Genomic DNA, 27,791 nt, shown 5'->3' with positions numbered 1-27,791 from the left:
TGAAAAGGTGGAGGTCCACAGGTAAGCAACATTGTATATCCTGTTATACTTTTTTGATGTATTAGTTTTGTTAATATTTGTTCTTTTTCCCTTTTCCTTTGAAAAATATTTATTATAAGGGATAGCTTTCTGAAAGGAAGATGAAGGAGGATATGAGGAAATTTTAGACAATGGAAAGACAAAAAGTGATGATAAAAATTTATTCTTTATAAAGAATACAACTGTAAACCAGGATGAGGCCATAGATCAGGATCCCAAAGGCCAACCTACACAGAGAAGATGGACTGGGAGAAGAGTAAGAATTTAAACCTAAGGAGAGTACACAAGCCATCAGCATGTATTCCAATGAACTGTTTCTATGAAATATTGTTTATAAAACCAACTCTCCTGAGATGAAGCCTATTTTCCCAGTGACTTTCTTTACACATTCTTCTTTAAGCAAAGAAAAAAAAAGGTTCTTGCTCCTGAAATCTTTCCTAGATTCCAAGGTGCAACAAGGATTCCCCTTTACACAATATTCAGACCCTAGGTTAATGAACCTTACAATGGGGTGATGGAGAGGGGATGCCAGCTCAACCCCAGGCCTAAGGCTCAAGTGCTTGCTGGTCAAAGAACCCACAGGTAAAGATCCCTGTACACTATCAACAAGTGGTAATTCAACACCTAAGCAGTTGGCAGTTGGCCCTCCATATCAATCTCCCACGGGATATTCCCAAGAGGGAATGGCTGCTCCCATTTCAGCCAGCATAATAAAGTTTATCACTGGTTATCTTCCATAATCAAGAAAAAAGACATCTGGCAGCCCTCTTTTTGCCTTGGATTTCATTGTACCAGACTTCTGGTTTCTTCTCCTGGCATATTAACTATGCATGGAAGGAGACCCAAACTCTATAAAGGAAGATCGAAAGGGAAATTTGTTGAATGAAAGAATAGATGAATGAATAAATTAATTAATAAGGTGGACAGTTCATTGATTTCGGTCATAATGTTCACTTCTTCCCCCATAAGGGGCTCTCTAACCCTAAAGCATCTTCCCCATAAAACTAAACCACCCCAAAAGGTGATTAATGTATAATTCTAGAACCCCAGAGTCATCTTACTTTGCTGAGAACAGTTCCACCACCTATTAAGTGCCTACAAAGTGCCAGAGATTCAGAGAAAATAAAAAATGTGGTCTCTGCTCTTTCTGCTCAACAACAACTAACTACTACCACTACCACACAAAGAGTGTTCACTCTCTTGTTCGTTACTTTCTTTGATGACACTGGCCAAGAAATCCTCAAATGGGATCACGAAGTTTCACAAGACTGAAACAACTGAACAACAACAAAATGGGGACAATAATATTTGCCTCATGAGTTGTTGTGAAGTTGGTTTTCATGAAATTGTTATGATGATGGTCGAGATAATATAGGTAAAGCCCTTGGTAAACTCTTAAAGTAGTATAAAATATTAACTCCTGGGGAGTTAGAAGGTGTGCATTTCTGAGGCTTCTAAGTCAGAGTTGACATTGAGTTTCATGACCTTCAGTATATTACTGGGAAATCTTTCTATCTTTTTGGTTGATTTTGTCAGATTCACCTCAATAACAGTCCTTACATCCACCCCTTTCTCTCCACTTATAGACCACCACCCTAACTGAGGCATTCTCACTCCTTACCTGAACCATTTCATTAGCTCTTCAATTTATCTTCCACACATCCACTGTTCCATCCCTAATCCCTTTACACAGCTGACAAATTGACATTCCTAATGCATCAATCTGATTGCCTCTCCTCTGTGCAAAAAATTTCAGTAGCTCCCTATTGCCCCTAGAATAAGGTACAAAAAGTTCTTTTTAGTATTTAAAACCACCATCGCCTGACTTCAGCCTATCTTTCCAGCCTTATTTCATATTACTCACCCTCATGCATTCTATGTTCCCTGACAGTTCCAATAAGTACAAGTGAGGAGACTCTGGGAGTGAGAAGTTGCCAGAGCCCTGACTGTTTTTTTATGTTCTACAGTCTATTTACGACAAGCCCCTAGGGAGTTCCTGCCTGCCTATTCTTATACCTGACAGAGCACTGGGACACCAACTCCATTAAGGCTGCTCCTGAGGCAGACAGGAAAGGAGAAAGCTGATGTTTACAGTAGCCCTCCCAGTGGATCAGGTGCTGGAAGCATAGAAGACAAAGGCAAAGGTTTCATTTTTTAAAGCGGAAATCTAAGCAGCCCTGGATAAGTACCTTCCAGGCTCCTGCCTTCTTTCCAGCTGCTACCAAGTTTCATCTTCCTTCCTCCTGTTGCCCAACCTTTGGTCAGAATCTCCTGCCTTGTTTAGAAAGGGACTAGACAATGGAGGACTAGGATTCTGAGAATGGAGAAATTGGGGGCTCCTCTACTGGAACAAAAATGCTTACCTTAGGGTCTGAGCCTTCCATAAACAACATAGACTCCCCAAATGAGTTCGTGGTGGCTATGCAAATCCTTTAAAGCCAAGGAAATCTATCCTGGGAAGAAGGACTGAAACTGGACTACCCAGGATAAAAAGTGAAATTCATCTGGAATAATCAATCAGAGCAGCAAGTCACCTGATGCTGTCCTTGGTGCTGATGTTGGAGACTCTCTCTGTCTCTGTCTCTCTCTCTGTCTCTGTCTCTCTTTCTGTCTCTGTCTCTCTCTGTCTCTGTCTTTCTCTCTGTCTCTCTGTCTCTCTGTCTCTCTCCTCTTTTCTGATGATCACTTTCCTTATAATTCCTCTGTTCTCCTCATGGGCAGCTAGGTGACACAGTGAATAGAGCACTGGATCTGGAATCTTCCTGAGTTCAAATTCAGCCTCAAACACTTCCTAGCCAGGTGATTCTGGGCAAGTCATTTGATCCTCTTTGTCTCAGTTTCCTCATCTCTAAAAAATGAGTTGGAAAAGAAAATGGTGTACCACTTTAGTATTTTTGCCAAAGAAACCCCAAATAAGATCACTAAGAAGCAGACATGACTTAAAAATGACATAAAATTTTCTTTCTCTCTCTGACTATCCTTAGTATTTCCTCATTTTCCTCCTCTATTCAACAGAATATTATGCTTTATCACTCTATTATTACTTCCTCACTTTCTCATATCCTCTAGATGACTTCCTCACCTTTCTGGTTAGGCCCCTCCCTCTTCTGATTGCTCATTTGCTTTCTGTAGGCCATGCCCTCTGGAGAGTGATGTTCTCAGCAGCCCTTTTCTCTTATTCTTTCAGCAGTTTTCAAGGTGCCTGAAGCTGCACATTCCCTGGACTTTCAAGGGCTATAAAGAGGCATTGCTGGCCCAATGATACCTCCCATTACAGGAGCTGATTGGTAATCGGTACTGACTGTTCCCATCAACCAGCAGACTGAATCCACAGGAGAGGGAGAACATAGCCGAAAAGCCTGGGGGCAGCAGACTGAAAGCACAAAGCCATATGGTGTGGATGTTTCAGAACAATGCTTTGTGGTCCTACTTCAAACATATGGAAACACTTCCTTGCTATTAAAAAAATGTTGCCTAGTCTTCCTTCCTTCTTACTCTTTTGGTATCATCCAGTGTAGTGCTTTATGTGATGGAGAGTTAGGGCCATAAAAATAGAAATGGAAGATACCTTGGAGGCCATCTATTTCCACCCCTCATTTCACACTTGAGGAAACCAAAGTGGAGAGAGGCAACATGTCCTTCTTTAGATCACATAGTTGGGGAGTGAGTAGCAGAGCCAGAAATTGAATTCAGGTCCCTGGACTCCAAATCTAGTATTCTTCCCACTCCACCACAAGTCACACACAATATGTGAACATAATCCTTAGGTTGTATTATTCCATTACCATAGATAACATCTAATGAGGAAACTCTCCCAGCTCAGTGTTGCTACCTAATCTTAGAGAGCTTCTTAAAACACCAAGATAAGGAGCTTTGTTTAATGTCAGAGAACCAGTAGGTGTCAGAAGTAGAACCTTTTTTACTTCCAGGATCCACCATCTATGCCACCACTTTGCATCAGTAAGCTGTATTCATTGAAGGATCATATTCAGGACTAAGAAACATGGTTCTACTTTCTTCTGCCTTGATCTGGTCATATCTGGGATATTGTATTCACTTTGGGGGAACCACATTTTAGGAAAAACATTGAGAGAGGACTTTCCAAAGAGCAAATGAGATTGTGAGGGGGGTCTGGAAACCATTTCATGTAAGCTCTGATGATAGGAACTGGGGCTTTTTAATTTAGAGAAGAGAAGACTTAAGGAGGACATGATATCTACCTTCAAATATCTGAAGACCCATCATGTGAAAGAGGGATTAGACTTCTACTTGGTCTCAAAGGGCAGAATTAATGGGCAACAGAGAGGAACTGGTGGAAAGGATATTTTGTGTGTTTGTTCATTACCTTAAAGTTCCCAGGTATCTCTTCCCTCCCCCTCTCTCTACTAAAGAAGGCATCATTTGACAAAAAAGATGCATGTATATATAAAACTACATCTTGCTTATTTCTATTTACCAGTTCTTTCTTTGGAGGTAGACATATACACATTATTCTTCAAATAAATTTTCTGTTGCTGTATATAATGTTCTTTTGGTTTTGCTTATTCCACTCTTTAAAATTTTGTACAGGTCTTTTCTCTGTTTTTTTTTTAATTAAACTTTTCTTCATTTAATATAGCACAGTAGTTTTTTTATCACAAACACATGCCACAAGGTATTTAGTCATTCTTCAATTGATGGTCATCCCCTCAATTTTCAGTTCTTTGCTACCACAACTTGAGATATTGAGATATTATATTTTTGTTGTCCCTAAGGCAACCAGGAATTCAAGCACTTCTAGGGACAGAATAAAAGTTCAGGCCAAGATTCTCAATAGTCTGTGGTCTGGGGTTTGTTGTCTGAATATGCTGGTTGAAGTGTTTGCACTAAGAAAGGAAAAGGTTTAACCAATACAAAAAGCAGCAGTTTCTTTTTCAATTACTAGCTCCCATTAGAAAACCTCAGGTTCATTGTAATTGCATTAGTGGCTCCCCATCACACAAAGGCTTGCCCACAATGAGATCCTCCCTTGACCCTGAAACCTGATTCTGGATTCTGCTCTGTCTACAGTCTCCTTCCCTTCTTCTACTATAATTTCAGGGTGACATTCTGCGACTCTCTAGACATATCTAATGAGAAGGATACTTTAATCGTTGGCACCCTTAATAAGTGCTGAATTACAGAGCAGCATCTCCATGTAAAGTCAGGCAGGCCTCCCTGGATCAGTGTTATCAGTTACCTTTCCAATTTTATCTGCCATTAACTCCTCTCCTGGGAATAGCTATACCAGGCACCTACTGTTCTCTAATTATACCCGATAGTGATGGTTTCCTACCTTTGAGTCTTTGCTCATGCTGTTTCTACTGCCTTAGATGCCTTCCTCTACTTTCTCCCCACCTCAGTTCTGCCTAACCAATTTCTACTCATCCTTCAAGACCCAAGACCCAGTATCACCTCTTCTAAGAAACCTTCCCTAATTCTCCCAGACAGAGGTGATTTCTATTTCCTGAACTCTCATGGCCCTTTGCATCTCTTTGTGCACTTATCATGATTTAGTTAAAGTTATTTCTATGTGAATGCTATATTTCCACAAATTAACTATAAGCTCCATAAAGACAAGATATCTTCAGTAGTACCAAGCATATGGCCTGAGAGAATAAAGCAATGAACCACATCAAATGGAAAAGAAATATGTGTCAGAAATTAGGGATGCGTCTATACTAGCAGATAGACTTCAGTAATTAATAGTCTAGAGATGCTGACCCTTTATATTCAGAAAGACATTTTTAATAGAGCCCTGGCATGAAAATCAAAGGTCTTGGAGCCCTCACTCCACTAACCACTAGCTGTGTAAACCAGAGTGGATCATTTCATTTCTCTAAGGAATGATTTCCACATATTGAAAATAGGGATAATAATACTTTCATCAGTCAATCAGTTAACCTCAGTTATTAAGCATTCACATGTGTCAAAAACTGTGATAAATGCTGGGGATATAAAAAAAAAAGAAGTAAAACATGGCCCTTGCCCTCAAGGAGCTCGGATTCCAATGGAGAAAACAATATGCTCTAGACATTCAAAATACATAAAGAATAAGGGGTATCTAGATGGCTTGATGGATAGAGATCCAGGCATGGAGACAGAAGGTCCTAGGTTGAAATCTGGTGTCAGATACTTTCTAGCTGTGTGACCCTGGGCAAGTCACTTTACCCCAATTGCCTAGCCTTTACTGCTCCTCTTCTTTGGAACTGATATTGATTCTAAGACAGAAGGTATGGGTTTAAAAAACCACAAAGAAAATAGATAGGCAGGTCATCTCTAAAGGTAAGACACTAGTAATAGGGGAAGAACGGGAACCAGGAAAAATCTCTTGCAGATGGCATTTAAGGTATTTGAGCTGCATCTTGAAGGAAAACAGAGAAGCCAGGAGGCTGAGCATTCCAGGCATGAAGAACAATCAGTGAGAAGGAATAAGGACAGGAGATGGAATGTCATGGTTGAGGAAAGCAAGGAAAGGCCAATGTCTCCAGATCAGAGTTTAAGTGGAAGAGAATAAAGTGTAAGCACAAGGTTATTGTGACTCAAGTTGTCGATAACCTGTAAAGGAATAGGGATAAGGACTGGGTCTGTGGCTATACTGGTATAGAGAGCTCCATGGTAAGAAAACTCTATCCATGCAGGATGAAGTGTTTGCACTAAGAATGAAAAAAAGGTTTAATCATGATGGAAAGCAGCAGTTTCCTTTTTAATTACCAGCTCCCATTAGAAATCCCAGGTTCTGATGGCTTCTTTGTAATTTACAATCTTAAAAGAGTTGCCTAGAGCTCTGGGATGTTAGATGACTCACCCAGGGTTACACATTCAATATGAGTCAGAAGCAGAACTTGAAACTAGCTGTTCATGTATCTGAGGCTGATTTTGTTTGGCATTCAAAGCCCTTCATAACCCAGCCCCATCCTTCTTTCCAGTCTTCTTATGCTTTATTCTCCATCATGTATTCTTCCATCCAGTGTTGCTGGCTTCCTTGCTGTTCTGAGCTCATGACTCTCAATCTCTTGACTCTGGGTCTCTTTGAGCATCCTCCATGCCTGGAATGTTCTCGGTCCTAATCTCTGTCTACTGATTTCCATGGATTCCTTTTAAGTTCCAACCAGGATTTTATCTTTTTCCCAACTGTTCTTAATTCTTGGGTTTTCCTAACATTACTTCCCCCCCCCCCCCGCCTTTGTATACTGTAAATAACTTGCTTTGTATATATTTATTTACTTGTTATCTCTTTGAGTAGAGTGATCTCCTTGAGGGTAGGAATTGTCTTTTGCCTTCTTTTCATATCACCAACACTTAGTACAGTGTCTACCTAATGAAGATGTATTGATTGACTGATTCTCTAATGACTAGGGAATACTGCCTCCATGCATACTTCCTAAACTGTTAAGCATTATGGAAGAACAAGTTACCATTATTACAGAAATTACTTGAAAAGTTGTTGGTTTCTTATGCTTTTATTCATAATCTGCCCTAATAGTAGAAAGGAAGCATTAGATTTGCTGAAGGACTTGGGGATTCTCTGGCTCTCTTGTTTCAGGTCTACAAGTGTGTTGCTGATCAGAAGCCAATGACATGCTTTCTTATCTAGTAATAATAGATGTTAATGCTTCATATGATATTTTATGGTTTTCAAAACATTTTATATTTTACATTTGTGTCTCAAAATAATCTTCTGATCTAGATACTATGAGTACTACTATCCCCACTTTATATTTGAGGAAAAAGAGGCTTAGAAAGGTTAAAATTTTTACTTATGATCTAACAGCTGGTAAGATTCAACTCAGATTCAGGTTTTCCTTTGCCAAGTTTGGTTGTTGTTGTTTTTCCCCCGTGTAGTTCTTTCCATACTGCCATAATTTCTTTTATAAAAATGCCAATTTTCAGGCAACTTTCAGTGCCATCTGGAGAAAATGCTAATATCTTTAACCCCAAGTAGGGATAAGAGAGACATGAAGATCAATAAGGAGAGTGGAAAGTGAGTATCCATTGATTAGATAATGGATAAACAAATTGTGGTATATGAATGGAATTGGATCATTTTGTGGCATACAATTTATGAGTATGCAGAATCCAGAGACTCTTGGACGACCCAGTAAACTGAGGCAAAGTGAAGTAAGAAGAACCAAGAAACCAATTTAACTCAATAATCATAATAATGGATGGAGGTCTCTGATCAACGAACTGATCTGTTTTCATCAGAGAGATAGTAGACTACAGGTGTGTGATGAGATGTTCATTGTCAGGTGTGGTCAACATGTTTTATTTTGATCTTTTGTACTATGGGTTTTGAGGGACAGAATTACTGAGAAATAAAATCAACATTTTTAAATGCATTAATAAGTTTCTTTGGTTGTTAAGGAGTCTTCTTCAACCTACCAAATGTTTCTTATCAATGAAGTGGCTCCCCACTCTCCTACCAATTACAGGAATAAGAAACTTTGGTCAGTCAACACCAATTCCTATAATGGTGCTAGACCCTAGACAGTCCCCAAAGCAGAAGTAAAGGAAGCTATTATGAATTAACTCCCACTCTGTTGATATTGAGAGAAAAGCTAATCCTCAAACCAGGAGAAATTCTGAGAGAATAGAACAGAGGCTAATCTTGAGAACAAAGGCAACTCTGCTAATGGGACAGGGACCACTCCTTAATCCAGAATCACCCCTGATAGAGCACTTGAAACTTAATGTAATCTAAGATATAATTACCCAACCAAGAGGCTGTTTTCTTCAAAGTCAGCACTTTCTACTCTACTAACTTCAACATCATTTACAATGACCAGTTTTTTTCTGGGTTACTAAAATTTATCATCTTTGGTGACTCATTGACGATAGTTAATACAAGGAACCAAATAGGAACTTGTTCTCCAACTGGAGCTGGAGGCCTTATGAGTTTATCTTGCAAACAAATTAGAGGAACATGTCCTTAAAGGAAAAGCCCATGATTCTATCTTTTCTTCCAGTCTCCCTGTCTCCCTGAGAAGGGATTTCTTTCTTTGCAAAGGGTATTCCTTGGCTGTGGAGAACTGGGAGCCCTAGAACACTCAAATATGGGATTTGTCTAGTCCAATTCTCATCAGGAGGTACCATCTCTAACATACTAACCATTTCAGGCCAAATCTCCAATGCTTCCTGCCTTATTCCAAATAAAAATTTGTGCCTCTAGTGATCCTGATTCTCCACTTTCATGAGCTCATGCATGACACAAGCTCCTCATACCACTGCCAGAAGCTCTGACCTAGTGAAGCCATCAAAACTCACACACAGGATTATTTTTTAATTCTTTTAAAGAATCTAAGGTACTATAGTGTTCCTTAGGTTATTAAAGTCTTTATAAGGAATCAAAACCCCTCTGCAAAAGGTAGCTAGTGGAGTAACACTTGTACTGGTCAGTTTGTTGTAGAATTTTCAGTTTAGTGATGCAGGAAACCACAATTGTCACTCAAAAGGAAGGAAAGAGATTTATTATTACACATGAGCATGGGACCTAGAATGGACCTTTCCTCAAAGTTCTGGGCCCTGAGGTAAGGGAATCTGGGTATTTTATATATTACATATCCAATCAGGGGTTTCTAAGGGCTTCCAAGATACACATACAAGTGTTTACATGGTTTATGAACACAAACATGATGGGCAAGTACAGGCATCAGAACACTGGCAAGGATAGACCTCCATCATAGATTTGTTAAGCACTGCATGGGGAGTAACAGTGCTCTATGAAGTGGAACAACTACTTTGTTCTAGCAGGTGCAGGGGAAGGAGGGCTGTGTGACCCTGGGCAAGTCACTTAACCTCAGTTGCCTAGTCCTTATTGCTCTTCTGCCTTAGAATCAATACTTAGTATCATTTCTAAGAGAAAAGGCAAGGTTTTGGTTTTGGTTTTGGTTTTAAGAAATCTAGTATACCCCATAAGGAAGGAGAAAGAGAAGGGTAGATTGGCAGAAGACAGGGCGAATTAAGGGAGGCAGTGGTCAGGAGCAAAATGGACTTTTGGGGAAGAACAAGCAACAAGAGAAAGAGAGCAGGATAAATGGGGGGGGGAAGAATGGAGGGAAATGCACAGTAATCATTGTAAATATGAATGTGAATGGAATGTATTCACTCATAAAATGGAGATGAATAGCAGAATGGATTGAAAACCATAATCTGATAATATGTTGTTTTCAAGAATCATACTTGAAACAGAGAGACATGTCCAGAGTAAAAATAAAGGACTGGAGTAGAATCTCATATGCTTCAACCAAGAAAAAAAAATGTAAGGGTAGCAATCATGATCTCAGAAAAAGCCAGAAACAAAAATAGATCTAATTAAGATAGATGAACAGGGAGTCTATATTTTGATAAAAGGTACCATAAACAAGAAAGTGATATAAATATTAAACATATATGCACCCAAATGGCGCAACATACATATTCTTAAAAGAAAATCTAAATGAGTTACAGGAGGAAATAGTAAAACTATACTAGCTAGAGGCCTCAGTTTTTCCCTTTCAGAACTAGATAAATCTAACCATAACATAAGCAAGAAATAGATTAAGGAGATGAATAGAATTTTAGAAAAATTAGATATGATATATCTCTTGAAAATTCAATGGAAATAGAAAGGAATATATCTTTTCTCTAAGCTGTATATGGCACTTTCAGAAAAAAACAGGTATCAGGGCATAAAAACCTCATAACCAAATGTGGAAAAACAGAAATGCTAAATGCATCCTTTTCAGAACATAATGTAATAAAAATTATATTCAATAAATGGCCATAGAAGCATAAATTAATAATGAATTGGAAACAACATAATCTAATTCTAAAGAATTAGTGGGCCAAAGACCAAATCATAGAAACAATAAATAATTTCATTAAAGAGAAAGACAACAATGGAACAATATACCAAAATTTATGGGATATATCCAAAGTAGTACTTAGGGGAAATTTTCTATCTCTAAGTGCTCACATAAATAAAATAGAGAAAGAGTGGATCGATGAATTGGACAAGCAACTAAAAATCAACTAGAAAAAAAATTAAAAAGCCCTTACTAAATGCCAGACTGGAAATCCTGAAAATTAAAAGAGCTATTTTTATGGTGGAGGGAGGGGAAAGATAAATGATTGGTTACTTAGATTCTTTTAAAAGAAGATAATATTACCAGTATCAAAGATGAAAAAGGTGAATACATCAACAATGATGATGAAATTAAAGCAAATATTAGAAACTATTTTATCCAATTGTATGCCAATAAGTCTGACAACCTACATGAAATGGAAGAACATTTATGAAAAGCATAACTTACCTAGACTAATAGAAGAGTAAATAGAATACCTAACTAACCTCATCTTAGACAATAAAGTTGAAAAAGGCATCAATGAACTCCCAAGAACAGATGGATTCACAAGTGAATGTTGCCAAACATTTAAAGAATATTTAATTCTAATAGAAACTTTTGGGGAATGTAGTCCAAGAAGGAGTCCGATCAAATTTCTTTTATGACACAAATATGTGCTAATACCTAATTCAGGAAGAGAAAAAAAAACAAAACTTAAACACCACACCAATTTCTCCAATGATATTGATGCAAGGGGAAAAAAAAGATAAAATACTAGCAAGGAGATTACAGTAATATATCAAGAAAATTATATACTGTGACCAAGTGGGATTTATATCAGGAAAGCAGGTCTGGTTCAATATTGAGGAAACTATCAGCATAATTGAATATATTAACAAGAAAAATAATAAAAATAATATAAGTATCTCAATAAATGTAGAAAAACTATTCTGACAAAAGATGACACTTGTTCTCACTTAAAAACACTAGGGGGAAGCTCGGTAGCTCAGTGGATTGAGAGTCAGGCCTACAGATGGGAGGTCCTAGGTTCAAATCTGGCCTCAGACACTTCCTAGCCATGTGACCCTGGGCAAGTTACTTAACCCCCATTGCCTAGCCCTTACCACTCCTCTGCCTTAGAAGCAATACATAGCACTGATTCTAAGACAGAAGGTAAGGGTTTAAAAAAAAACACTAGAAAGTATAGCAATATATAGGGCTTTCATTAAAATGATAGGCAGTATGTATCTAAAACTTATAGCAAGCCTTATCTGTAATGGGAATAAACTAGAAGCTTTCCCAATACAATCAGGAGTGAAGCAAGAATATCCATTATTGCCATGATTAATCACTGTTGCACTAGAAATGCTAGCTATAACAAAAAATAGAAGAATAAGAAATTGAAGGAATTAGAATAGGCAATAAGGAAATAAAACTATCACTCTTTGAAGATGATATGATCCTATACTTAGAGAACACTAGAGAATCAACTAAAAACAAGTGGAAAAATTAACATCTTCAGCAAAGTTGTAGAACATAAAATAAGTCCACAAAAATTATCAACATTTATATATACATATAGATATATTCAATAAACTCTAACAGGAAAGGATAGAAAGAGAAATCCTAATTACAATATCTTTAGACAATATAAAATACCTGGGAGTCTATTTACCAATACAAATCCAGGAACTATATGAATATGATTACAAAATACTTTTCACACAAAGTCAAATCTGAACAATTGAATAAATATTAATTACTCATAGGTAAGTCAAATCAATATAATAAATATGAAAATTCTATCCAAATTAATTTACTTATTCAGTGCCATACAAATCAAATTACCAAAAATGTATTTTTCAGAGCTAGAAAAAATAATAACAAAATTCATCTGGAAGAACAAAAGGTTAAGTATCTCAAGGAAACCAATGGGAAAAATTGTGAAAGATGGCCTAGCAGTACCAGATTTCAAACTGTATTACAAAGTAGTAATCATCAAAACAATCTAGTACTGGCTAAGAAATTGAGTGATAGATCTGTGGAGTAGATTAGGTGCACATTGCAGAGTACTAAATTACCAGAGTAATCCCAGTTTTCGGGACAAGAATTCACCATTCAACAAAAATTTCTGAGAAAACTAGAAAGTAGTTTAAAGGCTATAAAAGAATGCATACCTTTTGATCCAGTAATGCCACTACTAGGACTGTATTCCAAAGAGATTTCAAAAGAATGGGAAAGGACCTGCTTGTACAAAAAATATTTATAACTGCTCTTTTTGAGGTGGCAAAGAATTAGAAAATAAAGGGGTGTCCCTCAATGGATGAACTAATTGTGGTATATGATGGTGATGAATACTATTGTGCTGTAAGGAATGATGAACAGGATGGTTTCAGAAAGAGCTGGAAAGACCTACCTGAACTGATGCAGAGTGAAGTAAGCAGAGCCAGGAGAACATTGTACACTTCAATATTATGGAACAATCAAATGTGATAAACTTTTCTACTAACAGTGATACAGTGATCCTGGACAATTCTGAGAACTTATAAGAAAAGAATGCTATCCACCTTCTGAGAAAGAACTGTTGGAGTAGAAATATTGATTAAAACATATGATTTATTACTTGCTTATTTAGTTATGTTTGGGGGTTTAGGCTCTATAAAATAATTTGCTTACAATAACAAGTAATATGGAAATATGCTTTGCCTTATAATATATGTATAACCCAGGTCGAATTGTTTGTCAGCTCTGGGAAGGGGGGGGTGGGAGAGACAATATGAGTCATATGACTTTGGAAAACTTATGAGGAAATTTGTTATTAAAATTAATTTTTTTAATTTTTAAAAAGTGATATTATAAGCAAATTCGGGGATTATAAAATAGTTTACCTATTGGATCTATGATTAAGGGAAGAATTTATGACCAAATAAGAGTTAGATTGCACTGGGGGTTTTTGAAAAATAATTTTTATTACATTAAATTAAGAAGAGTTTTCACACACAAAACCAGTGTAGCTAAGATTAGAAGGAAATCAGGAAAACATTTTTACAATAAGTTTCTCTAAAGGCCTCATTTCTCAAATATATAGAGAACTGAGTAAAACGTTGTTGTCATTCTGTCATTTTTTCAGTCACATCTCACTCTTCATGACTACATTTGGAGTTTTCTTGACAAAGATACTGGAGTGGTTTGCCAGTCCCTTCTTCAACTCATTTTATAGATGAAGAAACTAAAGAAAACATAGTTAAGTGACTTACCTGGGGTTAAACAACTACTAATTGTCTGAAGCCAGCTTTGAACTCAGAAAGATGAATTTTCTTGACTCAATGCCTGGTGCCACATAGCTAGCTGACTGAGTCAAATTTATAAGAATATGAGTTATTCCCTAGCTGATAGATGGTTTAAAAATATGAACAGGACATGAATAGGCATTTTCAGATGAAAAATCAAAGCTAACAAAGTCATATTTTAAAAATACTCTCAATCACCATTGATTTAGAGAAATACAAATTAAAACAACTGAAGAATCACCTTACACCTATAAGATTGACTATAATAAGGAAAATGGCAAATGCTGAGGCGGGGGGGGGGGGGGGATGGAAAAATAGACACGAATGCAGTGTTTGAAGAGTTGTGAACTGATCCAACCATTCTGAGAACAATATGGTGGCAAAGAATTGGGATTGAAGGGAAATCTATCGGTTGGGGAAAGGATGGATTTGTGGCATATGACTATGATGGAAAACCATCATCCTTTAAGAAATGATAAGCAGGATATTTTCAGTAAAAAACTGGGAAGATTTGCATGGATTGATACAGAATGAAGTGAGCAGAACCAGAACACTGCACATAGTAATAACAATATTGTATAATGATCAAATACAAATGGTTTATCTATTCCCAGCAATACAGTTGTCTAATATAATTCTGAAGGATTTATGATGAAAAATGCTATTCATCTACAGAGAAAGAGCTGATGGAGTCTGAATGCAAGTCAAAACCCTAAGAAATCAAAGACAGTATTTTTAAACTTTCTTTGATTTCTTAGGGTTGTTTTTTTGCAGGGGGATGGGTCCTGCATTTTCTTTTTCAAATGGCAAATATAAAAAATGTTTTGTTTGACCATATATGTCCTGTGCCTTCCCAAGGAAGGAAAAGAGAATATGGAACTCAAAAAAATTTTTAACAAATTAAAAAACTTTTATACGTAATTGAGAAAAAAATTTTAAAAATAGTTTATTGTGTTAAAAAAACAACAGTACCTACCTCTCAAGATTGCTGTAAAGATCAAATGAAATATTTGTAAAGTGCTTAGCATAGTATCTGGCACATAATAGGTGCTATATAAATGCTTAATCCTCTACAGTAAGCTGTCTGAGGACAGGGTTGAATGAAGGCTAGAGATCCAGGAGGCAGGTGGCAGTGATCAGAGCAACAGCATCAGATCCTTCACTGATACTGCCTTCTAGAGAACTAGCCTAATTATCTCTAGGTTGAGGCCAATGGCTAATGGAGAGCAAGACCCTAGCTGTACCCTATATAAAATAAAGAGCCAATTACTTGCCTGCGCCTGGCAATGATCAGCTCATCGGCATTAGAGACTTCCTTGGTTCTGGCTTACATGGAAGGAAGGGAAGGAGGGAGGAAGGAAGAAAGGATGTATTATGTGCCTACCATTGTGGCAGGCACCATATTAAGTGCATATTGTCCTATTTGATTCTCACAACAATGCTGGTAAGTGCTATTATTATCCTTATTTTTTAGTTGAGAAAACAGAGGCAGTTTGCAGTTAAGTGACTTGCCCAGGATCACATAAATTGTGTCTGAGGCCAGATGTGAATCTAGGTTTTCTTGACTCAAGGTCCAGTGCTCTATTTATTGCAACACCAAATTAGAAATAATCTAATTGTGTCTAAGTAGAGCTTGTGGCTACCAAGCAGTTGCTTTCAAAATACATGTCTGTTCCTTTGTTTCTCTAAGACATCTTAAGCACAATGTCTAGGGTCACTGAGACTCTGGGATTTAGGACTAGCACCTAGATTGTGGAGCCTAGAGCACACCTCTGCTGTGGAACTGCCTCTTTTCAGCAGAAGGAACCCCAAACCAGTGCTGCTGTCCTGAGCCCAACATGGCACATCCTCTGAATAGTCACTGACTTTATGCCAGGCACTGTGCTAACTAAACACTGAAAATACAAAGAAAGCATAATGGGTAAAGATAAACTGCAAGCAATTCTGTATAGATATTTATAGGATTAACTGAAGATCACTAGCACTAAAGGGATGTTAAGGTCTTGAAGAAAGTGGGATTGGAGCTCTCTAGAGGAAGACAGAGAAGCTGAGGCTTTCTAAGAGGGAGAGAAGGAGATAGACAAAGAGAGAGAGACAGGGAGACAGAGAGAATTATAGAAGTCAGGAAGGAGAGAGAGACAGAGAGAGGCAGACAGGGGCAGAGAGAAAGAAGGGCAGAGAGGGGCAGAGACAGACAGATGGACAGAGACAGACAGATGGACAGAGACAGGCAGAGAGAGAGATACACACAGACATAAAGACACAGACAGAGACAGAGAATTATAGAAGGCAGGAGGGATAGCCAGTAAACAATAGAATAGAAAGATGGAATTTTATCAAAACAGTCCTGTTGAAAGAGTGTACTAAAGCTGTTTCTTTATGAGAAAGAACTAATGAAGAAAGTGTTTATGTCAAGGATGAAGATCAGCCCCTCCAGTTGGAGGACATATATCTCTCCTCTGACTGAGGCACATTGACAGAAAGGTACAGAAATTGCACAGAAAACTGCTACTTTCCTGCCCTGGTACCCCTCAGTTTCCACATCTCTCAGATATGGAATGTGAACCAGATGATTTCTAAGGTCCCTCCCAGTTCCAAACATCCCTGATTCTCAGGAGTCTGAGGCTGGTGCCTGAATTCCCTTATACCATGCTGCTATGGAGACCAGTAACCTTTTTCCCCATTTACTTCATCTGGGGCTTCAGGTCTCCCTGGCTTTGGCTAATGCCTGTTCTTCTGAAAACTGAGAGAACATTTAAAAACCGCCATTCCCCTCTCTCTTGTCCAAGCCCAGAAATCACTATCACAGAGAAAGTCAGTGTGATCTCCTCTTATTATTTCTTCCAACTTAATAAAAATTGATTTCCTGGTCCCTGAGAATAGGGAGCACAATTTCACTGTGATGGCAGCAAGGCTTCGTCTTTTATTCCAAAAGCCAGATCTGCAATTTATTGCTGGTGGAATGAGATTCAGGGCATCACAACATACACATCTTCTCTCCAAAGACATGAGAGTGTAGACAATTAACTGCCATCCAAAGCAAGCTAAATGGTGAGGCAAGGCAGACCCTGAACTACTGTGGGGCGGCAGGGAGTCTGCCATATGTGCTTTCTCTGTACCAGTGCAGCCAGCCCTGGCTGCCCAATGAGTCTGTTCCCTTGTTCAGCCCCCAAATTGCAAATCCTTCACTGTGCGATGGCCACCATACCACCCACTCTCTCGGAGTCCATCTTCTTCCAGGAATACACCATCCACATTGTGCTGCCTGGCTTGGGATCTGTACCATGTAAGACACACCTTGGATTAGTAACGATGGCAACATGCGCCTATGTCATCCTCTACTGACTTGAACAGTAAATTCAGCCCTAGCCACAGCCAATCATTTTTTAAAGCATCTATTATGTGTCAGGCACTAGGGTAGGCATGGAGGCAGCAAAGAACAAGCTAATGGCCCCAGTGGATAAAGCACTGAAGATCTGAGTTCTAGCTTCAGACACGTACTGACTGTGACCCAGCACAAGTCACTTAACCTCTGTTTGCTTCAGTTTTCTCATCTGCAAAATGGGGATAATAATAACACCGACCTAGGGTTATTGTGAGAATAAAATGAGAGAAAAATTGTAAAGCACTTAGCACAGCACCTGGCACATAGTAGAGGCTTCCCATAAATGTCAAATATTATTATTATTCAATGACCTTATTTCCTACTGGAAAAGACAACATAAAATACGAGTGGAAGTAGAAAATATAAAAGGGTAAGTATAACTACAAGTGAGATGCAATGTAGCAAGGTGCTTAGAATGCTGGGCTTACAGCCAGGAAGTCTCAGTCAGGATCCTAGGACTAGGGCTTTATGGCCAGCACCATTCCCTTCTCTGGCAGATTCCTAGGGTAGAACTTGGTTCTGCATTAAAATGCATCGAATGTCTTTGACTCAAATGGGCCTTACTCTGAGTAAGACTCTGGGTGATTCTGGGCACTTTCAAGGAACTATGGGCAGGGAACATAGGAGATAAAAGAAGAGTGTCAAGAACTGAGTCACAAGAGCTGTATTTTCCATGTAAAAAACCTCCCAAATGCAGGGTATCACAAAGAAATTCTTTGTGATCATTTGGTTTGTAGGGCAATAGGATAGAATGTCTGTGATCAGGGCAGAGCCCAGCTATTATTAGATGGGCAGATCGGTCAATAATGAGGCTAAAGATATTTATTGAAGGATGCATGGCATCGGGTAGAAATCCGAAGCCTCACAATCCAGTCCTTCTAGCCCTAAAATGGCAGCTCCATCGAGCGCACCAGCCCTGGGCTTCTGCTTCCCATTTTCTACGGGATACTGAGAACTTCATAGACGTCAAGAAGGGGGTCACCACATAAAGGACACTGTCCCCCACCTAGCTGATCTGTGTGGCTTTATTGTCCATCACCATCATGATTGTACCAAGGGTTGGATTAAAGACTTACAGAAATGATGCTGACTTGAACTCACCTGGCTATTTCTCAAATCTCTCCAGAAGCAAATAAGTGGTACAAGGGATAGAGGGTCATGAGACTAGTGTTGGGGATAGGATTCAAGTTCTGGTCTTGCTGACCCTGAGTCCTTAAATTCAAATAGAGAAGACCTGAGTCCTGCCTATAACACTTGCTAGCTATAACCTTGAGTAAATCATTTTCCCTCTGTATGCCTCAGTTTGCTTATCTATAAAATGGGCACAGGGGTGTTCCAAGGAAAGTGTTTTATAAAGCATTAAATAAATGTGAATTGGTCATACTATAATAGATAATCTGCATAAGCAATACACAGAGACCTCTATTCGTGTGGCAAATACCCATGCTTCTAATAGGTGTCCAATTTTGTTTATGTGTCTATGCACATATGATTCATGCCCATGTGTGATGACATATATATATATATTTAAGGAATACATGCACACAGTATGTACCCCACACAATAGAAAGCTAATCAAGAATACTACCCAGGGCAAAGTCACCTTGCTGGCAGGCTGTCCTTAGCTGTCCTGGCCAGCAAGAGCTGCAGGATGAAATAGCTAATGCTGAAAAGTGTTTTCCAATCAAAAGAGGCTTTAGCAGCCACTGTGAATGTGCAAAGGTCAGACCCCTGCAAGGGGCCAGCCGACAACAAATACTACAAGGAGACTAAAATCTCAGAAGTTTGGAAAAGCAGAAAATTTGGGGAGGACACATTTGCGATGACTCCCAGTTATTTACCTTCTTTGCTGAGACACAGGACCCAGCAGGGAACAGGAAATCAAAGATGAAAGCATCATTTCTTTTGTTTCGAGCTAAACCAAAGAATGGGAAGGCAGGGGTTGGTCACCATCTTGCACCACCAGAAGGAGTGGCATCATGGGCAGAATGCTGGACTTGGACTCAGGAAGACCTGGGTTCCAATTCTGCCTCACACTGGTGTGAGCCCTGTGCAAGTCCCAAACCCTCTTCTCACCTCAGTTTCCTCATCTGTCAAATGGAGATGATAATAGTACGCATTTTGCTATGAGGATGAAATGAGATATTTATAAAATGTTTTGCAAACCTTAAAGTGATATATAAATATTAGTTACTGTTATCCATGAAATACAATAACGATTTGGACACTCAAGTGGTCTTTTCCCTCTCCAGGACAGGTAACCCTATTCAGAACTCTTCAGAAATCTGTAGAGGACCTTGAAGGTGAGCCAAAGTTTTAAGACCATGGAGGAAGACCTTTCAGTCTCCCTGATGCTGTGTGAATTTGAGAAAGAGAAGCAGAGCCACTCCCGGTAACCAGGCTGTCTGGGCAGTCAGGGATGGTCAGAACAGCAGAAAACCTGTAAGCAGATACATTAGCCATGCTCAAGCTACAGCTTGACCCCTGGATTTGGTGGAGCAAAGGCTTCCTTGGTGGGACTTTCCCCCAGCACCGTTAGGAGGGTTGGAGGCATCCATCTATTTTCCTGACTAGGGCTTATGACACATATTCCATTCCCAAACTTACAGCAGACTCCCAAACTCTGCCTTATCATCATCACCATGAGTCTGGCATCACTACACTGGGTACACAAGATCTTGGGTAGTGCCCGAGGTCACTATGGGCATTACAGTGCATGAACTTGCCAGAAGAGCACCAGGGGAGACGGTTGGGCATCTAAGAGAAGTGAAGACAGCAGTGGTTGGTGTAACCACTAAGTAGGCTTGGGGATCATCAAGCCCTGAAAGGAGATACCCAGTGCATCAAAATTCTTAGACCATAAGCTATAGAGAAGGTGCCCATCTGCACTGGAAGAGAAATATTCCATCAATAAGCATTTAATAAGCACTTATGTGCCAGGCTGGTGAGACAAAGACAATGAATGAAAGAAGACTTACTAGCAAGGGGCTGACCTTCTAAAGGGGGCTCTTGGTCTGCTCAGGAATTTCCATAAGAACAGAGCAAAAGTAAACAAAAATGATGGTCCATGCCAACTGCTGCTGTCTGTAACTGGCACCAAGAAAACACACATTTTAAGGGAATTGCAATCACGAGGAGCAGGTTCATAGGAACAACAAATGCTATCCCAGCAGGGCTTGTCCCCTTATGACAAAGCCTTACAATTTTAGCATGACTTTGATATCTCTATGTACATATACACATGTATTTATATCTACATACCATGTTACATATTATGTACACACATGCATATAAGCGCATGCCTATATGGACCTGGTTATCTATATCTATTGTACATGTGTGTGCATGTATGTGCACAGGGAACAACTAGGTGGAGCAGTGGATAGAGAACCCAGCTGAGAGTCAAAAAGACCCAAATTCAAATTCAACCTCAGACACTAAAGCAAGTGTGACTTTGGTAAGTCACTTAACCCTCTTAGCCTCAGTTTCCTCATCTATAAAACCAGTCAGAAAAGGAAATGGCAAACCAGTCCAGTATCTTTGCCAAGAAAACCCCACATGGGGTCACAAAGAGTTAGACATGATTGGAATGACTAGACAACAATAAAATATGCACCTGGGTAAACATGCATATGTAAATATATACATACATGTAGATGTATGTGTGTATAAATACATATATGTATATAGTGTGTGTATATTGTATCAGACCTGTGATTCCATCTTTATAGGCATACCCAGTGAAACTCCCAACTTGCTCTGCCAGTGTAAGACTTCTAGTCTAGAGAGTCAACTGGGACCCTGAGAGTTAAGTACTTAATGGGGGTCACCCAGCCCACAGATGTCAGACACAGAACTTGACTCAGGTTTCCTGTGTTTGGAGGCCAGCTTCATCTCCACTATACCTTACTGCCTAGAACTTAATAATGATCTCAAAACAACTTAGAGGTGAGGTGTATGCTTATAGCTTATTCTTGAAATTTCTTCCTATTGCAGTTGTGTTTAATTACGCCCTAGAACAGACTCTGTATGTGTGTGTTTGTGCATGCTAGGTTTCAGGGGGACACTACAGAGACATGGGGCCAGTCACAGAGGGGAGAGAATGACCATGAAGGCAGGGACCCTCTGGAAGAGAACTCCTTCCCCTGGTTTCCCATCCTGGGAAACAGCAATAATCAGTCAATCACCAAGCATTTATTACATGCCCACTGTGTGGCCGCCATTGTACAAGGCTCTAGATGGATAAGACAGGACTGTTAGAACAGCAATCCTACTGGGGGCATCTTCTGACTCTTTGAGAGCTCCAGGGGGAAAGGCGGTCCCTGACTCATGACCCTGAGTGGATTCATCCTCATCTACCATTTTATGGATACAGGATGTTCAGAATATTTGTACACTGGGTAGTTAAGTCCAGGCTCCAGCTTAAGGCTACAATCAGACTGAGGCAGCCAGTGGACAAAGCTGGCTTCTTTTGCTTCAGAGCTACAGAAAGGAATGAAGCCAAATGAATATCTCCCAAAAATCCATTTATTAATTATCCGTATACCTGTATGGAGAGGCAATATGGCAGGGTGTAGAGAATGAGCCTTGGAACCAGGAAGACACAAATTCAAGTCCTACTTGTAACAAATGCTGTCTATGTGCCCCAGGCAAGTTCTCTAAGACTATATGTTATAGAATGGTTATTGATCTACATGGATAAAGGGATTTTCCTCCCAGAAAGTCTCCTATTAAAAGAGAATCAAGGTCCAAGTCCAGCCTTGATCCAATATCCACATTCACTATTGCTCATGTTAACAATAAGAGATGATAGTATGAGGAAGTGGAAAGAGAACAAGACTTGGGAGTGACAAGGAACTGAGTTTGAATCCTACTTTCAACATTCAGCTAGAGGGTGGTAGTAATTTAATCTCTCTCAGCTTTAGTTTCCTGTTCTGCAAAACACATATCCATAACTAGAGCACCAATGGGGCAGCTGGGTGTTTTTTTTGGATAGAGTGTCAGGCTTGGAGTTGGGTTCCAATCTGACCTCAGATACTGCCTAGCTATGTGATTTGAGGCAAGTCACATAACCCCCAATTGCCTAGCCCTTACCACTCTGAATATTGATATGACAATAGAAGGTAAGGGTTTAAAGGGAAAAAAGTTCATGAACCCCAGATAAAATATCCCTACTCTGGTTGTTTGTGTTTTGTCTCCCCACAAATATTAACTGTATTTCTCATTATATGTATCCATTTTCTGTAGCCTATTCACTGGGTTCATCATGTACTTATCTCTTAACAGCTCTCCTTGACAGACCAGCCTGTGAGAGCAGGGATGCTTCCTTTTTTCCTTTGTTTTCTTAATGCCTGGCACATAGTAGGCCCTTAAGAAATGTTTGTTAGCCTCTATCAGGCTTGGTCTCCTGGTTCCTCACACAGTGATGTAGTAGATTCCTACTTACTGACATGTGCTTACTTATTTGCTCATCCGAGCTTTTTACAGCCACGGAGCAGGGCGTGGGGGCTGAAGTCATTTGGCAGGGAATTTGTACAATGCAAGTGAACAATTAACTTGGGAATTTTGTGTGGTGTGTGTGTGTGTGAGAGAGAGAAAGTGTGTGAGTGTGCAATTGTGAATGGGTGTGATTCTCTCATTTAGCTCTTTTCCCTCCTGAAACTGGTATCCACAGCACTTTCTTTACATCTGGTCTGTCTTGGCAGATGGGTGAGGCTTTGACTGGTTGAGGATGACATTTTCTCTGAAGAGATATTTGACAGTGAACAAGCCCAAAGCCCATTTCCTCAGCTGTTCTGAACTAAGCGTCATACGATGGCCAAGGTCCTTAGGCAGAGACAGAGAACGGTTAAGGTCCTTGGGCTGGGTCCTGCCTCTGGTTAAGAGAGCAAGCCCTACCACCTTGAGAGGGGAACTGATGAGGAGGAAAAATGGGCAGATACTTAAAAAGACCCTTTAGAGAAGGCCTGACCTCATGGGTCCCCAGTGGCTCGTTATCTGCAGTCTGGTTTGGAATTCTCTTTATTTCTTCTCTAAATTCATTGCATGAGTTCTTGAGTGTATTTATATGAGGAAAATAGGGCAGAGGTATACCTCACAGAAACTGTTCCCCCTATCTCCAGCCCTTCAGAGAGAGAAAGAGAGAGAGAAAGAGAGAGAGAGAGAATAGTATGCTGTGTTCACTCGAAGGACCAGAACAGATGGGCTCTGGTCCATCCTCTATTTGAGGATCCTAAATCTAAAATGATCCTTTGCCTCTGATACACATAGTTGCTTAGAAGGGATAAACCATCAAAGAATTTATCAATTTATAAGACCACTGGACAGAAACCAAACCTACCTTTGTGCTCTGAAAGCCGTCAGTCACGCTCTCTGCACGCAGAGGGGTGCAATGGATGACAGATGAAAATGTCAAGCTATAGACCCAGCTTCTCAGAATATTAAACAGAATAAAGAGGCAGCCATCACCTTCTTGGATCTGACAGGACAGTTGCAAGGGCTCCAGCTGAGATCCAACTGGCATTGCCCCTAGGTAGCTCAGGCACCTCAGGGAAGGTCGAGGCTGGCATATATAGACAGATATGGGATCTCTCACAAATACAATTTTTCTCTATAAGAACAGACCACTATGTCTCACAGTCCAAAGATGGTAGATTTAGAGCTGGAAGGAATTCATGGACCAATGAGTACAATTTCCCATTCTATAGATAAGGAATATGAGACATAGATAAGAGAGGTGACTTGTCCAGGGCCAAATAGTAAGAAGTAACTGAGGTGATATTTGAACCCAAAGCTTTCTGTTTCTAAGTACACTGTGTTGTCCATACCACCTCACTTCTTGACCAAAGTCAGAAGGAAAGAAGATTATAGAATGATTGGCTTGGTTCTTCATTGGCCAACAGCATCAAGAAAGCAACATGTCCCATTTATATGACAACTTATGGTTTTCAAAGAATTTCATATCCATCATCTCATTCAATCCTAAGAACCACCTTGTGGGATGTACAGGGTAAGCAGGTAACCTCCATTTTACAGATATGAAAACTGAAGCATAGGAAGGTGAAATGATGACTTAAGTCTCACCTTCTGCAAGAGCTTTTCCATACTTCCTGATGCCTTCCCTCTGAGATTATCTTTTCATTTATACTGTATATTCCTTATATGTATAATTTTTGCTTGTTGTCTCTCCCATTTAAATGTGAGCTCCTTGAGGGTAAGGACCATATTTTGGCCTTCCTCTATATTCCCATCCCTTAGCACAGTGCCTGGCTCTTAGTAGGTACTTAACAAAGACTTAAAGCTACAGGACAAGAATCCAGGATTCAATCCATTAGAGCATGACATGATATATCACCCAGGAACACCACCCCAAATGGAACAGAATGACTAAATCATCAGAAGGAAGGGAGTGAAAGTATAGAAATAAGAGGGAAAAGAGGGATAGCATTTGTTTCTTTCTCAATGGTTAACCACCAAGAATTCTTGCTATTGGTGAGGGCCACTAGGTCTCAGCTACATTTCTATACCTCTTTGGAGGATGGAAATGCTGAAACTAGATTTCCATTCAATAGTTTTGAAGGAAAATGCACTAAAACCATCCTGTATCCCTTGAATCCAAGCACCACCCTCTCACCTCTATGTAAACACACCTCAGGCAAAAGTAAAAAAAAAAAAAGACCTCTGATAATGGACTGGTAAGTCACAGTATTCTGATGATTCTTACATTATCTCTCCTTTCTATCTTCCAGGTCAGTTGTTTTTTTTTTTCCAGTGGGATATTTCAGAAATTCTTATATTTTTTCATTCTTTTGATTTTGTCTTCTTGTTTTCTGATGTCTTACAGATTCACTAGCTTCCATTAGCCCAATTTTAGTTTTCAGGAAGTTATTTTCTTCCTTGAGATTTTGTGTTTCCCTTTCCATTTGGCTAATTCTACTCTTTAAGAGTTTCTTCAGTGTCCTCTCCATTTCCATTTGGCCCATTCTAGTCTTTAGAAAGTTGTATTCTATTCATAGCTGCGCTCTTTGTGGTGGCCAAAAACTGGAAAACGAGGGGATGCCCATCAATTGGGGAATGGCTGAGCAAATTGTGGTATATGTTGGTGATGGAATACTATTGTGCTAAAAGGAATAATAAAGTGGAGGAATTCCATGGGGACTGGAACGACCTCCAGGAAGTGATGCAGAGCGAGAGGAGCAGAACCAGGAGAACATTGTACAAAGAGACAAACACACTGTGGTATAATCGAACATAATGGACTTCTCCATTAGTGGCGGTGTAACGTCCCTGAACAATCTGCAGGGATCTAGGAGAAAAAACACTATCCATAAGCAGAGGATAAACTGTGGGAGTGGAAACACTGAGAAAAAGCAACTGCCTGACTACAGCGGTTGAGGGGACATGACAGAGGAGAGACTCTAAACGAACACTCTAATGCAAATATTAACAACATGGCAATGGATTCGAATCAAGGACACATGTGATACCCAGTGGAATCACACGTCGGCTACGGGGGATGGGGGGAGGAAAAGAAAATGATCTTTGTCTTTAATGAATAATACTTGGAAATGATCAAATAAAATATTATAAAATTTAAAAAAAGTTGTTTTCTTCGATGTATTTTTAAACCCTATACCTTCCTTCTTAGAATCAATACTATATATTGGTTCTATGGCAGAAGAGAGGTAAAGGACTAGGCAATGGGGATTAAGTGACTTATCTAGGATCACACAGCTAGGAAGGATCTGAATCCAGATGTGAACCCAGGACCTCCTGTCTCCAAGGCCTGGCTCCCCAATCATTGAGCCACCTATTTACACCTCTTCAGTTTATTTTTGGGCCTCCATTTCCATTTGGCCCATTCTAGTCTTTAGTAAGATGTTTTTGTCAATGTGTTTTATGACTTTATTTCCATTTGACGTACTCTAGTTTATAGGGAATTTTTTTCTCCAGTGAATTTTTTTCCAAACTGTTGAGACTCTGTCAATTCTCTTATTTGATTTTAAAATTTCTTTCCAAGTTCTCCAATGAGTTCTTTTGGAGCCTGCCATCCTTTCATACTTTCCTTTGCAGCTTTGCAAATTTCCTTTCTGGCATTGTTGTCCTCTTCCATGTTCACATTTTGATCTTGCCTGTCACTAAAGCAACTTTCTAAGGTCCAATTTTTTCATTGTCTTGCTTATTTTTTCTATTTTTAAAATTAGCTTAATTATCTATTGTGGTTCTGCTTTGCTCCTGGGATAGAAGGAGCACTGTTCCAATCTTGCATAGGAGTCTTCTCTAGTACTTGTCGTTTGTCCAGCTGCCTTTGGGTTCCACAGTGTATCCTTTGAGGGATAGCCCTGTTGGCTTGCTGTAGAGAAGCTTGCAGCTGTTTTGTCCAGCTAGATTCAGCAACATGTGCAGCCAGTTCCCCTGTTGTCTCATGGGCTAAGCCAATCCCCACTCTGCCACTTCATTGCCTCTGACCATATAGCAGTGCTTTGAGCTGGTCGACATTCTGCTGGTTCCCACAGATGCTGCACTCCCTAGGCCACTCTTACTTCTCATCTAATGAGATATTTTCTTCCTGCTTTCCTTTGTGTTGAGGTGATTTATTTTCTTTGTCTGTGCTGTAGGAGGGGGGAGATTCGGGTTAACAGAGTCCTTTAATCTGTCATCTTAGCTCTCAGCATTCAAATCCTGGAGAACCAAAAACTACCTCAATCAATCAATTAATCAATGTAGATTTGGAGATGAGATGCTCATTTGGTTTCCCTGTGACAAAAAAAAAAATCACTGGTGGACCAGTCAAATAATATCTGTGAAGGTTGTCCATTGCTAATCAAAGACCAATCTCCTTCACTTGGTATACAATTGAATTGCAACCCCCTTTCCCAATTTGATCTTGTCTTATTCCCTCCACAAACTCTGTGCTTCAGCCATACTATTCACTGTCCCCAAAATCCATCCTACATTTTCTCACTTTCATATCTTTGCTCACATGCTTGTATGCCTGAAATGTCCTCTCCTCATATTGCCTTCAGATAAAATCTCACCTTCAGGCCCTTCAAAGCTCTCTGACCCAGTCCACTCCCATCCTCTGACTGATAATACTCTTCCCCTTCCTTGATCTCTCACAGTCATTATGAATCTCTCACATTCTATCTTCTATCTTATTTTTTTGTATAACTGTCTCATCTTCCTGATAAAGTATAAGTTTCTGAAGGGCAGGAACTGCTGCTTATTCGTCTT

General features: G+C 39.5%; 1 protein-coding gene across 6 annotated transcripts in view; it reads right to left on the bottom strand.

Moving 5' to 3' along the window:
• Positions 1 to 27,791, bottom strand: part of GALNT18 (polypeptide N-acetylgalactosaminyltransferase 18) — a 476,899-nt gene that overhangs the window by 360,328 nt on the left and 88,780 nt on the right. The gene's annotated exons all lie outside the window — the stretch shown is intronic.

Source organism: Monodelphis domestica, chromosome 6 (assembly GCF_027887165.1).
Source record: "Monodelphis domestica isolate mMonDom1 chromosome 6, mMonDom1.pri, whole genome shotgun sequence".
Classification (NCBI taxonomy): Eukaryota; Metazoa; Chordata; class Mammalia; order Didelphimorphia; family Didelphidae; genus Monodelphis; species Monodelphis domestica.
The sequence above is the reverse complement of the archived record's forward strand: the minus strand, read 5'-3'. Positions and strand labels throughout refer to the sequence as shown.